General features: G+C 35.1%; 1 long non-coding RNA gene across 1 annotated transcript in view; it reads right to left on the bottom strand.

Annotated features, from left to right (window-relative positions):
• Positions 1 to 2,463: 2,463 nt before the first annotated feature.
• LOC114361660 (uncharacterized) overlaps positions 2,464 to 13,643 on the bottom strand; it is a 50,941-nt gene continuing 39,761 nt past the window's right edge. Inside the window, exon 3 of the long non-coding RNA XR_003656614.1 lies at positions 2,464 to 4,456. This is a non-coding gene — a long non-coding RNA (uncharacterized LOC114361660). The remainder of the gene's footprint in view (positions 4,457 to 13,643) is intronic.

Here is a 13,643-nt window from a genome sequence, read left to right as displayed (position 1 = left end):
GGGAATTTAGCAATATCTTCTGTGATTTTTAGATTTTAATGTAGATTTTACTTGCCGAATAAAAACTGATGATTTTTCATTAAAAATATTTATTACTGTGCATTTTTTTGTTAATATCTTATAGGCGCTAAGTTGTAGAGAGGGTAGGAACATAGAAAGGGCGCAGAAAGTGCGTGCCAGTGTTGCCATACGCAGCGGACAGTGTGCGCGTGAGTCGCGCAGGCCACGCGTTTGTCGCGCTCAAGTCTACCAACCAAGGAAAACAAATGCGTAGCTTGCCATTAATTATTGTAACATTTACGCTTTTTATTTTATTTAATCTAAATAATTAAATATTATTTTATACTCTTAATTTAATTTATAATTATATGGATTTTGTAAAAATTATATTAAAATATAGCATGTCACTAAAGCAAATTTTAATTTAAGTAAGATATTATTTCGGCAACTTATTCTGTTTTTAAATTCTCTTACAAACCTAGCAGAATTACTTATATCAGTCAGTATTATCAATTAATATCTATAAATTATATTATAAATGTTAAAATTATCATCTGAAAACAATATCTTTAACATTTAAACACTTCTATTTATTAATTTATTAAGTATTTAATCCAACTTCATTTCTTAAGTAATTAAAAAATTACTATTTATATTTTTTATTTGCAAATATATTCTACTTAATGTTAAATATTAATCATTTTAATATAACGCTTAGAATAATTATTTAAATAAATGAATATACAACTTTTAAAACTAATCTAAAGCATAAACAAAATTACAGGGAATATAGGGCGTGCAGTTCACGATGGAATTTCCGTTCTTATCGTGTAGGGCTGTGCCTACATATCTAATCTTGGTCTCATGCTTAGCTCCTAGATAAAATGACACTTTCCAAAACAAATTTCAACAAAATTTACAAAACACGCTGGCGCCATCGTGATGCAATACAAGACAGTGTTGTCGCACTGAAAACAGATACTGTTTTACGTTGCATTTTATTCTAGAAATGTTAGATAGATAAGTAAATTAATGTTGTTATTTTGTAATTTTATTTTTGTTTAGTTAGACTTTAGCACTTATGATTTTATGGCAACACTAGCTGAGGCTTGCGATTTGACAGAGAATGACAGTGAAGGTAGAAGGCATGGTCGTCATTGAGCGAGCGAAGCGAGCGACAAAAATCTCAAATTTTATGGGTCTACCCAAATTTCGCATGTGACTTTCAGAAAAAAATAAATAGACTGAAGCAAAGCGAGTGTAATACCTAATTTCAGGTATCAATTGAAAAATTACACATACTTAGTAAAATTATTATTTTTTATCTCAGGGAGTAATGTAGTAAGTAAGATCCCTTAAAGGAAAATTGATGTCATTTATACGACATAATAATACTTATTATGTCGTATAAATTACATCAATTTAAGTAAGTAGTTATCAATTTTTGTCTCAAAATCCATCTATTTCCCTTTCTTACTTAAGTAGTACTTATTCTACGACTATGTATCTTTTACTTAAATCGGTAATGATAAATTCTGTTAATATTTTGGTAAAGGTACATTAAATACACGAAACATTGCATTCGGTAAATTATTAAAATAACCTGTTCAATTTGAAATCGCAAATGTAAACACTAGTGTTGCCAGTTTAGTTTTTAAAATATTGCGCAAAGCATAAACTATATTCGGACCACTCATTAAAATAGTAAAAGTATATTTTACAGGTAAAGAAATAAGCGTTATTTATTTTTCCGCTCGTTGGAAATACCATTACCTACTAATTTTGTATTAAATAAAATGTTCTTCATTATTAACGATATTATTTTATTTGAGTTATGGCACTATTGCATGGACGTGATTTTTTATTTTTCTGCAATAATTCCAATTATAATTGGTTGGTTTTACTGGCTCCTGCTATTTGTTCCGTTTTATTTGTTAGATATTTTTGTCTACTTTTAAAACATATACTAAACTAATTTTGTAAAATGATTGTTTAGTATTAAATGTTTGGCAAAAATTACCATTAAATTAACTAAGGTACCTACTCATTTAAAAATGTAGATTACAATTAATATTTCTGAAATTTTAATGACTTACATATTTTATTGAGGTATAGTAATAAAATGTTGCCAGTGGTACGAAATGAAACAGAACTAAGCAATGTTTATTTTCAAACATTGAGGGATTTACCTTTTCAGAAGAAGAACTGAAATCAAACAGAAGAAAAACCCTTCTTAATAGTTAATTTAATAAAATCAATTTGCATCTGAAATTAATATTTTTGTTGTAACCTGTTTTTGTTGTACGTCTTAATAAATAAATAAATAAGCCCCACATTTTTATATTGTATCCCTGAAGATCATCAAGTATCAAAAATATTCAGAGAACTGTATTCTTAGGCTGAGTTGCACCACCTAACTTTGACCTTAATTATAACGATAACCGGTGCTTTTTGTATGGAGTTTGACAGATTTTTGACTTTTGTCAAAGTTAAAGTTCTTACTTTAACTTTAAGATGGTGCAACCCAGCCTTAGTACCTACTGTAGTATGAATCTGTAATAATGTGTCACTTAGAAATGAGATTAAGTGTCATTTATCATTTTAATTCAGTCCAAAGGCCGTTTCAAAATAATGGAAAGATAAAGCTACAATCAACTGTAAAATTTGGTCTATTCTTTAACTACTTCCAAAATTTTAACAAAGTACTTACCTATTTAAATAATTTATTAAATCTGTCGCAGGCAATTTGTATTATTCCCCATTTTACAAACGGCGTCGACCGTTTACAATCGCTCGCTGTTTTATGAAATGCCTAAGGCAAATTGGCGACTCGTTAAATTGATAAAATTTTGACTATGATTGTTGCAATAGAGTGACCAACGTAAAAGACTTGTTGGACAAATTAGACTTTATTTCAGGAACTAATTTAAACTGATGACGTACCTACGCGATGTAACAATAATGCAACTTTGATTAATAATATGACTAAAGACAAATGGATAGGTAGGAACATAAAATAAGCTTACGATAGTCAGTTCTTTCATTAAGTCTAATCTTTTAATTATTCCTAGAAGCCATAACACCAAATAATAATGACAAAATATTCAATATAGGCAAAAAAAAGTTACAAACTGAAAGTGTCATGTACTTTTATACCTATTTGTTATATTTCAGTGAGCAGCAGCAGTCCTCAGAGCAGCAGATTCCATGGACACCTTAGCGTTTTTACGTGCCGGATAACCTCGAAATCTTTTTCATTTGTCCACGGCTTTTTTACTGCTCCTATTTGTGAATCGTAAAACGAATGTATTTAAAACTATACTTTTTTTGTGAAAAGTCCTTTGAACACGTAGAATTTGCACTGTTTTTAATATTTTTCTGAGTCACAACACCACTACTCGCCATTTTTCTTGTTTTAATTAGCAGCGCCATGCGTGGTAAAAAAGAACCAAATACTTCAATTTTCCGGGGCATTTGAAAACGGCGATTGAATTGTCTATCAAATGTTGTGGCATATTATTATTAAGTGCCAAGGCAATTTACAATTTGCCTTCGGCATTTCATAAAACAGCGACCGTTTGTAAACGGTCAACGCCGTTTATAAAATGCGAAATCATACAAATTGCCTGCGACACCATTTCTATTTATTGTCATCAAATAACTAAATTACAGTCTTTCCTGTCTTCAAGTCAAAGTAATCCAACTTAAGAAACTCAAGTTTAAACTTGGAAGCGGCTTAACTGTTTAATTCAAGAGTAATGTGATCCGGGTATCTCGTTTGCATAGTTAGGGAGCAGTAGACGAGGGAGGGCAGACGGCGAGTGGCTGCACTCGTCTTCTCTCAGGCGTGACGGCCGCCGGGGTCAGCGAACGGAGGGCCGCATCGCTTTCTTGTGCCCGACAAACGTCCCTCCGAGATGTCATTCCCGTGCTTCAAGCGTTCTACAGTAAACAATCCCGCGCGCAAAAATTCACAAACACAATACACACACACTTCCCGATTATTAATCGTCGGGCGATATCGTCGCGTCTTCGGCGCAAGCGCAGCCATCATCGTTAACAGATTAATCGCGGCAATGTATCACACGTGCAGCCGCTAGCGGCCCTTCTATTTGTAAACTGGCGCCGAGGGCAGCGCATTCCGAGCGTGCTGCCCGCCGCACACCACCCACGATCAACTTACAGTGCCACTAAACTAGATGCCACATTTCATTAGCCCTTCGTCTCCGCTGCAGCCAGCGGCCCAGCGCACCCGCCCGCTGCACTCGGCCCGACTGACGCTCTATTAACACAGGCCGCTGTCAAATACTGTCCAATTCTTCAATTGTGCTTCCAAACATTTTAACAGCGCACTTTAAATGTTTTCACTGATTTTACTTTTAATTAGAATTATACTGGCGCTACACTTACCAGTGTACAGGTTGTTAGGATGCACATAGCAAGACATTAAATTAATCTGTAACAAATAAAAATTGTGTGTTGTTATTGTACTCATATTTTGCTACTTTAACAAAAAGCGATACATCTGATAAACAAAAAATGTATAATAAGTTCAATTATGCTAATAATTCGCAATTCAATAACAAATCATTAACATCAATATCAGATTTATAATGAGCGTTTTGTATTTTTTATTAATCATTTTGAAAATTGATAGACGAAGTGCAGGCCAATAAAGTAAATAAAAATAAATTAATTGCTAATTGTCAAGCAGTATGCAGTAAAGTATCTGTGTTGGTTAATTATTTGATTATTTTTCGCTTCATTTAACATTATTAGCTCCCGAAATTGCATTGAATGTGGCGCCGTGTGACGCGCACCAGACCACCCACTGCAGTCGGCCGCTCTAGCGTCGAAATAAAAACCACCCACCTACCGTTACCAAAGGTTTCCAATTCTAAAACCCAAGTAAGGTTAAATAGTGTGTACTGCTATTGAGGTGTACAAAAGTATAGTCCCTGCATTCTAATGAATGGTGTGAGCGCGCGGGGAGGGGGGCGCATACCAGCGCGTGCGACACCGACCAACACCGCTACACCGAACTAACAGGTGTCAACTCCACTCCATTTTGGGCCTTAGAACTATGGAATGTGTAGATGCCCTTTTAATCGCAGCAATTAGAAGATGAACCCTTTTTACGCGATTCCAATGAATTCCGTAAACAGGTGAAGCAGCATTTACGATAGAAAAGAGACTTCGAGGCTGATAAATAGGTTCTTAAAAGGCTTCTATGACAGAAATGCACTTTTGAAGAATAGTTGATGGATGGAATACGTTACGTTATTCGCCAGTTCAGAAACACTAAGGACTTAACTGTAAAATTAACCAGGAAACCATTTGATTTTGCAGTCAAGTACTAAATGGAGCTTTTTCAAAAACTTCAGAATGTTTTTCAGAATCACTGTAACTAAAGCTTATTATAAAACAAATCGTATTTTCAGGCCGACTCTCACAAAGACATGTCATGGTTTGAAAGTTAATTATCAGTTACTTGCGAAAGTTAAAAGCAATATAATTTATCAGCGAGTCTGATCAAAAAGTTAATAAGCTAAAATCTTACGGAAAAAAGAAAAACAACAATAAAGAAAAAATAAGGAAAAATAACACTGGTCAACAAAAAAAATAAAATTGTTTGTTTCCTGTGATTTTTTTTCTGTTTCTATATCAAATTGACGCATATTTTTTAAATATGGCAACAGTTTTTCTCTAACAGCTTTTGTTTTTAAGTTATAGCTATCTACCTTCATTTAATATTTTTACTTAGATTTTTGATTTAATTGGACAAAAAAAATATATTTTGTTGGTGTTTTCGATATTGCTTCGTTATGAAGATGTTGTGTGCTTAATCTAGATTGCTTCTGCTATGTTTGTGGTAAATATAATATTTGAAAAATGTCGAAAACCTCTATCGGATTTCATGAAAATTGCGTAACATCGACACTTTAAAATAAATATTTGAATATTTTTTAATTAATCAAGACCACAAATGGGTTATTTGTGTTCTGAGAATAGGTAACTTACTTTAGGCCAACAATCGGGCTACACAAAATTCCCGTATCATGTGTATCTGGAATAGTCGTAACAAACAAAAGCATTGGTTACAAAAATTTTGACAAGTGCGGCTTCCCGCACACACAACTTTTTGTTTTTCAGCTAAAGTTGATACAAACTATTTTATAAACATGCCTTTAGTTAGCCAAGACCGTATCACCGTACTTCCACTACTTTATATTAACCTTGGCATCTTGAAACAGTCTGTGAAGGTGCTTGACAAAAGTAACGAATGTTATAATTTTCATTCATGAAAGTTTTCAGGATTAAGCACAGAAAACTTGAACGTTGATAATTTTTGATGGGACTCACATAAGGCAACTGGTAATGATCGTAATTTTAAGAATTCAATGACTGAAGTCCAGTCCTAAGCTTAGAATTATTTTTTTTGGTTATAAGTAATTTCCTAAGCAAAAAGAAATTGTTGAGAGCATGCTATCCAACTTGCAAGAGCTAGGGTGCAACATGGGCATAAAAATACACTTCATGTACTCGCATTAACATCGATTTCCACAAAATGTGGGTGAGTTTAGTGAGGAGCAGGATAAAAGATGTCATTAGAATTTTCGGAAAATGGAAGAAGGTTATCAGGGGCGGTGGTGATCTATATGAATGGCAGACCATTGCTGGAATTTGCAACGAGATCTACTCAAACTTGTCTATTCAAAGAAATCATATAAAAGATCATTTGCTAGTGTTCAATAGATATTTTATCAACACAATGTATAATTTTTCGTATTTTTATGTCAAATAATAAAACTCTATATTTTAAAAAGTAAAGCTGTTGACGATCTCCCAGTATTTTTTTCATAATCAGGGCCATAGAAATACCCAATAACAGAAAAAAAAAATAAAGGAAAAAAAACATGTGTTGACCAGTGTAATCCTTAAACTGTATTCTTCTGAATGCAAATTCATGCACTCGTTCAGCCCATCAAACAATCAGTCGATTTGATAATTGTAACTCCTATGCAGTTTGTTTACGACTTATTTTGTGTACATGTTTACGAGGTCGTTGCCTCCAGTAATAATGCATGTTTACAAAGCGCGGGCACAACACGTGGTAGGTAACGTTTTTTGATGCAATTCGACGATGTTTCCTCGAACGAACGTAAATGTTTAAAGAGACGCGCTGAGAGCCAAGTTTATTTATTTTGCCGATCAGTTTTTGAGATTTGCCTATTTCCTTTTACCTACTGTTTCTTCACATTTTGCAAAGGATTAAATCCTTTTTATTATATTCGATTCACTTATGCCCGTTTTCACCATCAATCCCTAATTTTTAATTTAACCCTATGGTAACACATAACAGGAATTTAGTTTTCATAAGGGTCACTTAAAAATTAGGAATTGGTGGTGAAAACGGGCATTAAACTCTTAAAGTAAGCCCAAAACATTTTATTTAAATTTAATTGTTAACTGATCTGAGGTTGTCCTTTAACCAGAAAACGGCGTCTTTTAGTTTTTTCAGCAATAGCTCTTTTCAAAGCAGATGCTCGGATAAACTTGGGCATAATATCTGTTTATTTCAGGCTTCAGCCCCAGGACGTCCTCTGCTGAACATAGATAGACATAAATGGGAGAAAAAGTACCCCCTTTAGGTTTTCTTGAGTGCAGGAGCTATTCTAGCAGGACCATAAATAATGCTACCATTCCATTTATGCTATCATGCGAGACATTCCTGTGAGTTCCTTCAAAAACTAAAGCGCCAAAATTGCAAAATTGTGAATAGGTTCCACCATACCTACCACATCTTTCAATAGAAAAAACTCATTCTGATTTACCTGCAGTCATAAAAATATCCAGCGACGAAAGTTTTTATATTATTGTAGGTATAATAAGATCATCGAATTCCTAGAACCACCTTAGCTTAGGTCAAAACAATGCATAACCAAGCTAGATTGCAATTTTGATGTATGATTAATCAATCAAGAATTTACTATGATGGTGACAGAGCGTAGGTACTTGTAGCATATAATTTTCAACATTTCCACCTTATTGCTGTAGCTATTAAGGCGATTGATGAATCAGAATCTCGGGAACCTTTAATTAACCTGTCCGTTGATTAACGCGAGCGTAATCGATCGGCGTGAACCGGTGGCGACTGATGTGTCGGGGTTTACTAGAATTTTAATGGCCCTAGTGCAGTGTCGCAAATGACTCACCTTCAGCTAGATATTAAGAACATGTTCTGATAGAATGCGGATGCTTCCGAGAATCAACAACTAGTGGACGATGGAATTTATGAGCTCTTGCCTCTTACCTACTTCTTACCCATCTCGTGGGAGTCCGTTCGGAATTTGTTCAGCTGTCGCCGAAGCTGCTTCGCTGGTAGTTTCAATTAGAATTCTTCAACTTGATCGAATAAATTAAAGCAACTGGGTATTCAACTTTTATGCATTTTAGCTCTGGTAAAAGGCACAAGCTGCGTTAATTTAAAAATGTAGTTAAGGCTTGGAGATAAATGTCCCTGTATTTTGCAGAAGAGTACTTGGGGTACACTACACTACAAGTAATATGAATTATAGAAAACCTAAATAATTTAAATATGTTTTTGTAAATACGAAAGCTGAATGATTTAATCAACTTTCTCAGAATACATAAAAACAACCGTGTCTTGCAACAAGTCCCGTACGTGCACTAAAAATGTTTCCCTTTTCAGAAACTTTCGTGTGTATCTAATTCAATAAAGATTTGAGATAAAAATTATAACTGGATGAGAGGTTTTACGATCGTTTTTACGAGACTCGTCCCAAACCGACAATATTTAAAGAAAGTTCACGCGCAGTTGCGCTATCGGTGTACAAACAAAAGTAATGATAGTTAGTTATCTTTAATGACAGTGCGTTGACACTCGCTTAAGAGGTATTTATGAGGGTATCAATGAAGACATTCTTTGCTGTTAGCTCCGGCTTAGAGTAGGTCGCGAGGACAGGTTCCGGCTGGAAAAGGATGGCTTTCTTGGATGGATTAGGGACATTCTCACTTTAAGACGACGGGAAAGAGTCTTCAAAGAAGTTTGTTAAGAGATTGCTAGTGGATTTGCTTAATTTTTTGAAATAATTAACGCATTTTGAACACGAACTCGAATATGAATGTCTATTGTTTCTTTGATTTTTGGTTCAGACTGCACCAGATACTCTGTATAGAGAAAAAGACTAAGCTTAGCCTCCGAAACCACATAGAGCTTTTGCCACTTATTGATATTGTAATGTAACGGTTATCTATGAACCACCCTACAGGTAGAAAATTCTCTTGATGCTTGATGATATATGAAATTCTGGCGAACTCACGATAAATTACTGAGAATTTCATAAGCTCACTAACGCCTAGGACTTCTTCGCTTGTGAATCACCTGTGACTCTACATGTGAACTTCCGGTTTGTGCAGTGTTCCTCTGAAATTGCGGAAATGCTAGAAGTGACTAATCCTACACTTTAAGACACCGGCTAGAAAGATCTTATGATAAACTATTCGTAGTAGACCTGTCATGACTTAAGATCTCAGCTTATACGAGCCAATAGTAAAACAAAATTGAACAGTATTTTGTCGTATTAATAACATCAGCCAGGTGGTTTACATTCGGGATTAGCACCACATTATATTAAGTAATTTACAAAACCAATCGCATCACTGCAGCGTAGGGGTGCAAAACGCAACCTCTAGAGCAACTGTCAAGGATTGTGGATATAAAATTTCTGGACACCGTACTTATGTGATTTTATGCTTTGTTATTTAAAAATTCGTACGATTTCTTAAAACTGGAGTCAGTACCTCTAGTAGGAAAAACTTTCGAGTTCGTTTCGTTGCGTATTCAAAGTGTCATCGAAAAATTTTGTATGAAAAATTAAACAGCGCCCCCTAGGGCGGCTATAATATAGGGGGCGCTGTTTAATTTTTCATACAAAATTTTTCGATGACACTTTGAATACGCAACGAAACGAACTCGAAAGTTTTTNGAAAAACTTTCGAGTTCGTTTCGTTGCGTATTCAAAGTGTCATCGAAAAATTTTGTATGAAAAATTAAACAGCGCCCCCTAGGGCGGCTATAATATAGGGGGCGCTGTTTAATTTTTCATACAAAATTTTTCGATGACACTTTGAATACGCAACGAAACGAACTCGAAAGTTTTTCCTACTAGAGGTACTGACTCCAGTTTTAAGAAATCGTACGAATTTTTAAATAACAAAGCATAAAATCAGTTGTCCATTTTAATTGTTAGTGATTGACATGGCAGGTCAGGAAAGTGAGTATAGTCTCATCTTAGCCGTTATGACGCAAGAAAACTACCTGTACTTTTAAGGGACAGATTCCCTGCCTGTTAGCGGCCAGCGAATAAGATATTAGAGTTATAGTTATAGAAATAGAGCTTGTTCCAAAAAAACAATAGGCAATTTGGCTAATTAATTTGTTCTATGTTGACCAAAGCCTTATTGATTCATTTCTGATGATTCATGACATTACAAAAACGCAAGAGAGCGAAATGTAAATATTGATCAACATTTTAAGAAGTACCGAACATTATCAAGTCAATCACGTATCAAACCGCAACTCGAAACCGCTAAATCTAGTAATATAGAATTTGGATCATTGCTTTCCCTATAAATGGCGTAAATATAAGATTATATCAGCGGAAGATACCTAAGTATTTTAGATTAACGGAACTTGCAACTTGTTTTTAAGCGCCTCTTGTTACGTTTAGTTCTGTTTGATTGTTTATACTTAAGTAATTTTCGTTGTTCATGGCACATGGGAGTTCTTCTTAAGAATATTGACATGCAATACATAGTATTTATGCGTGTACTGTAATTGTACTTTATAGCTAAACAATCTCGCAAACGTAGAGTAAGGGTTAAAGTAGAGTCAACGTCTGTCAATAGTATTGCAGCGTGATAGACCGATAGTAGACCGATGATCTGGTAAAGGTCGCGGGAAGAACCTGGATGCGGGCAGCGCAGGACCGTTCATTATGGAGAGCCTTGGGGATGCCTTTATCAAGCAGTGGAGTAAAAACGTAATTTGGCTGAAACGAAGACCTATTCTCAGATCAACAGAGTTTTGAATTTCCAAAAGCAGTAATCAAAAAAGTAAAAAAACTAAAACCCAACTACGCAGTCACACGTTGTCAAAGTGCTACGGTAGGTAGGTATATGTAACGTGTGACTACGCCTTTCCAAACATGAAAATTACTATGCAACTACATTAGCAACTTTGTTCAGTTTAGTATTCTGAAAATCTTGTTTTATACTTTTTCAGCGTCGTTTTTTGTCGTAGTTGTTTTAGTTTTTTTACTTTTTATTATTTGTACTATTTTGGTGATAAAGTGTATTTGTGAAAACAAAAGTTAAATTGATGAACTAATAAGTAGTAAAGAAGCTATGAACGAAAAGATGTGAATTATATGCAATTAGCCCATGAATACAGGTAAAGTCACAAGCAAATGCTAGTAATATATATACACATGAACATACATACATACATACATAGCCTGTCAAAATCATAACCCTCCTTTTGCTTTGCCGTAGTCGGGTAAAAATGGCGTTCATCTAACGATTTATATCTGTGGTGCGCGTGTTGCGCGGCGCGTGCGCGGCAGGTGCGCGCGCAGCCGGCGCTCGCGCGAGAATTCTCCACCCGCCGCAATTACCGCCTTTAGGGGTCCACGGGATTTTCCGTGGCCAACGCCCGCCTGGAATGCAATTAATAAGCCCCTGGTTGAGGGTTGTCGTTAAGGGTTTGAGGTTAAAGGTCACGGGTCATTAACTTCAGGTTGATACAGTTTGATAATACTGCAATTGCATTCCATCGGTGTTTCTGATAACACATTTAAACAATCCTGCTCTTTTTGTTCGTGTTCGGGCAGAGCTTTTAGGTCGTTTGCGATTAATCCATGTTGTATAATTAGGTTTAAAAAAATGTAAGAATGTCATTTTACCTGCTTGGGTTATGTCAGAATGTAAAGCTATTCTGAAATTCCATACAATATCTACAGTAAAATCTACAGAACCCGCCTTTATTTATAATTTTTGGACATCTTGCCTCTTGCTTGAGCTTAGAGATAAAAATATTGTCAAAAGCTGCGATGTTCGGCTAGGAATTAATTAAATTATATTCGATAATATCTTCATAGATGGACGAGTACCAGACACGACACCGCACTGCTAATTACCTTGTAAAATATTGATGCAAAATGTGAACGTTTACTGCGGTTCGCAATTTTCATAAAAAATACAGCTGGCTAACTCACCGTAGTGGGGCTAAGGGCCTTTATTAATGATCTTCAGTGGGGCTGCGCGCGCGCATAAAGGGCTCACGTTCAATCACTAGGGTCCGTTTATGAAATGACGCACAAGATTCGACCGAAATTAAAGCAGATTTAGGCCTGTGATTGAATTGAATGTTTCGAATGACACGTTATAGGTTCAACTCTTAAAGGCTCACCAATGTAGCAATGATACCTGCTTGAATCTCTGCTTGAGCTTGAATTGAGATCTGAAGTTCTTTTCGTAATTTGGGCGTAAGTCAAGCTTGAAATGTAGAATCTGGTATTCTGTCGTAAATGGAGTACCTACCTAACTATGAGCTTTAAGTTTTACTGTGTTTGTGCTATTGTAAGCTCTGAAAAGAAAGAAGCTCGGAAGCCTAGACTACCTATTCTGGGAGAAACTTTCCTAGAAACAGAACTGATAAACATGAACTTACTATATAGACTATAAATTGGTAAAGTTGTCAGCAAAGACAAATAACAAAATATTACTTCAAGTAGTAAATTATGCAAAGGTACTTGATTTTTTTCTTTTAAGCCCTCCTAAGTTTCCGAATGATTGTATTAACATCTAATCGTTTTGTTTATTTAAAATAAAAACTATACTTAATTTGCGCTTTCTTTAAATTTAAATAAATTCGATTATGGTTACACTTGTATGACAATTGCAAAATAATTTAAGTATAATTCATAATTAGTTATGAATCATCCTTAAAGATTAAAATTTTTCTAGTAGTATACTAGTAGTTTGGATGAGCAAACCAATTTTCTGTGTACTTTATAAAGTAGTGATAGTAAATGGATAATTAATATTTTATTAATTAGTTCCAGTGAAATGATTACTCACCTCAGTTAAAAGTATGTAAGTGTTGGTATAATTAAAGCTACGCGCGATCACCTGCTTCAACTGGAAGAAATTATAAAAGTCGACATGGATAATAGTCTGTATGTCCCAGGACATTAGGAAAAAATGTCGCTCGTAATATCGCAACATTGTTGCTAACGATGCCGCTGATGGTCGCTACGAGTTCTCTATGAATTAATTGGATAAACTTTTCAATAAGCTAGACCTTCTCGCATTACCAGATATAGGATGGAATATATTACACCTGATAGGTGCTATAATAATATACCCATTAAAAATCACCCACTGACCGTGCCAGGAATGGCAAGTTATAAAGGACTTTTGCACGACGCCTGCCGCTTTGCTCGACCAGGCATTTAAACCGAGGTTCAAGAGTAGTTTCAATTGAAAGAAGCGGAAACGTGGCGTGGCGTCTTGCACACAATGCATAAGGGTCAATTTCCCAAACACATTTTTTGAGC

The sequence above is a fragment of the Ostrinia furnacalis genome, unplaced genomic scaffold, assembly GCF_004193835.3.
Source record: "Ostrinia furnacalis isolate ACB-3 unplaced genomic scaffold, ASM419383v2 OfSCF5861, whole genome shotgun sequence".
Lineage (NCBI taxonomy): Eukaryota > Metazoa > Arthropoda > Insecta > Lepidoptera > Crambidae > Ostrinia > Ostrinia furnacalis.
Note: the sequence above shows the minus strand (reverse complement) of the source record. Positions and strands in the feature narration are given on the sequence as shown.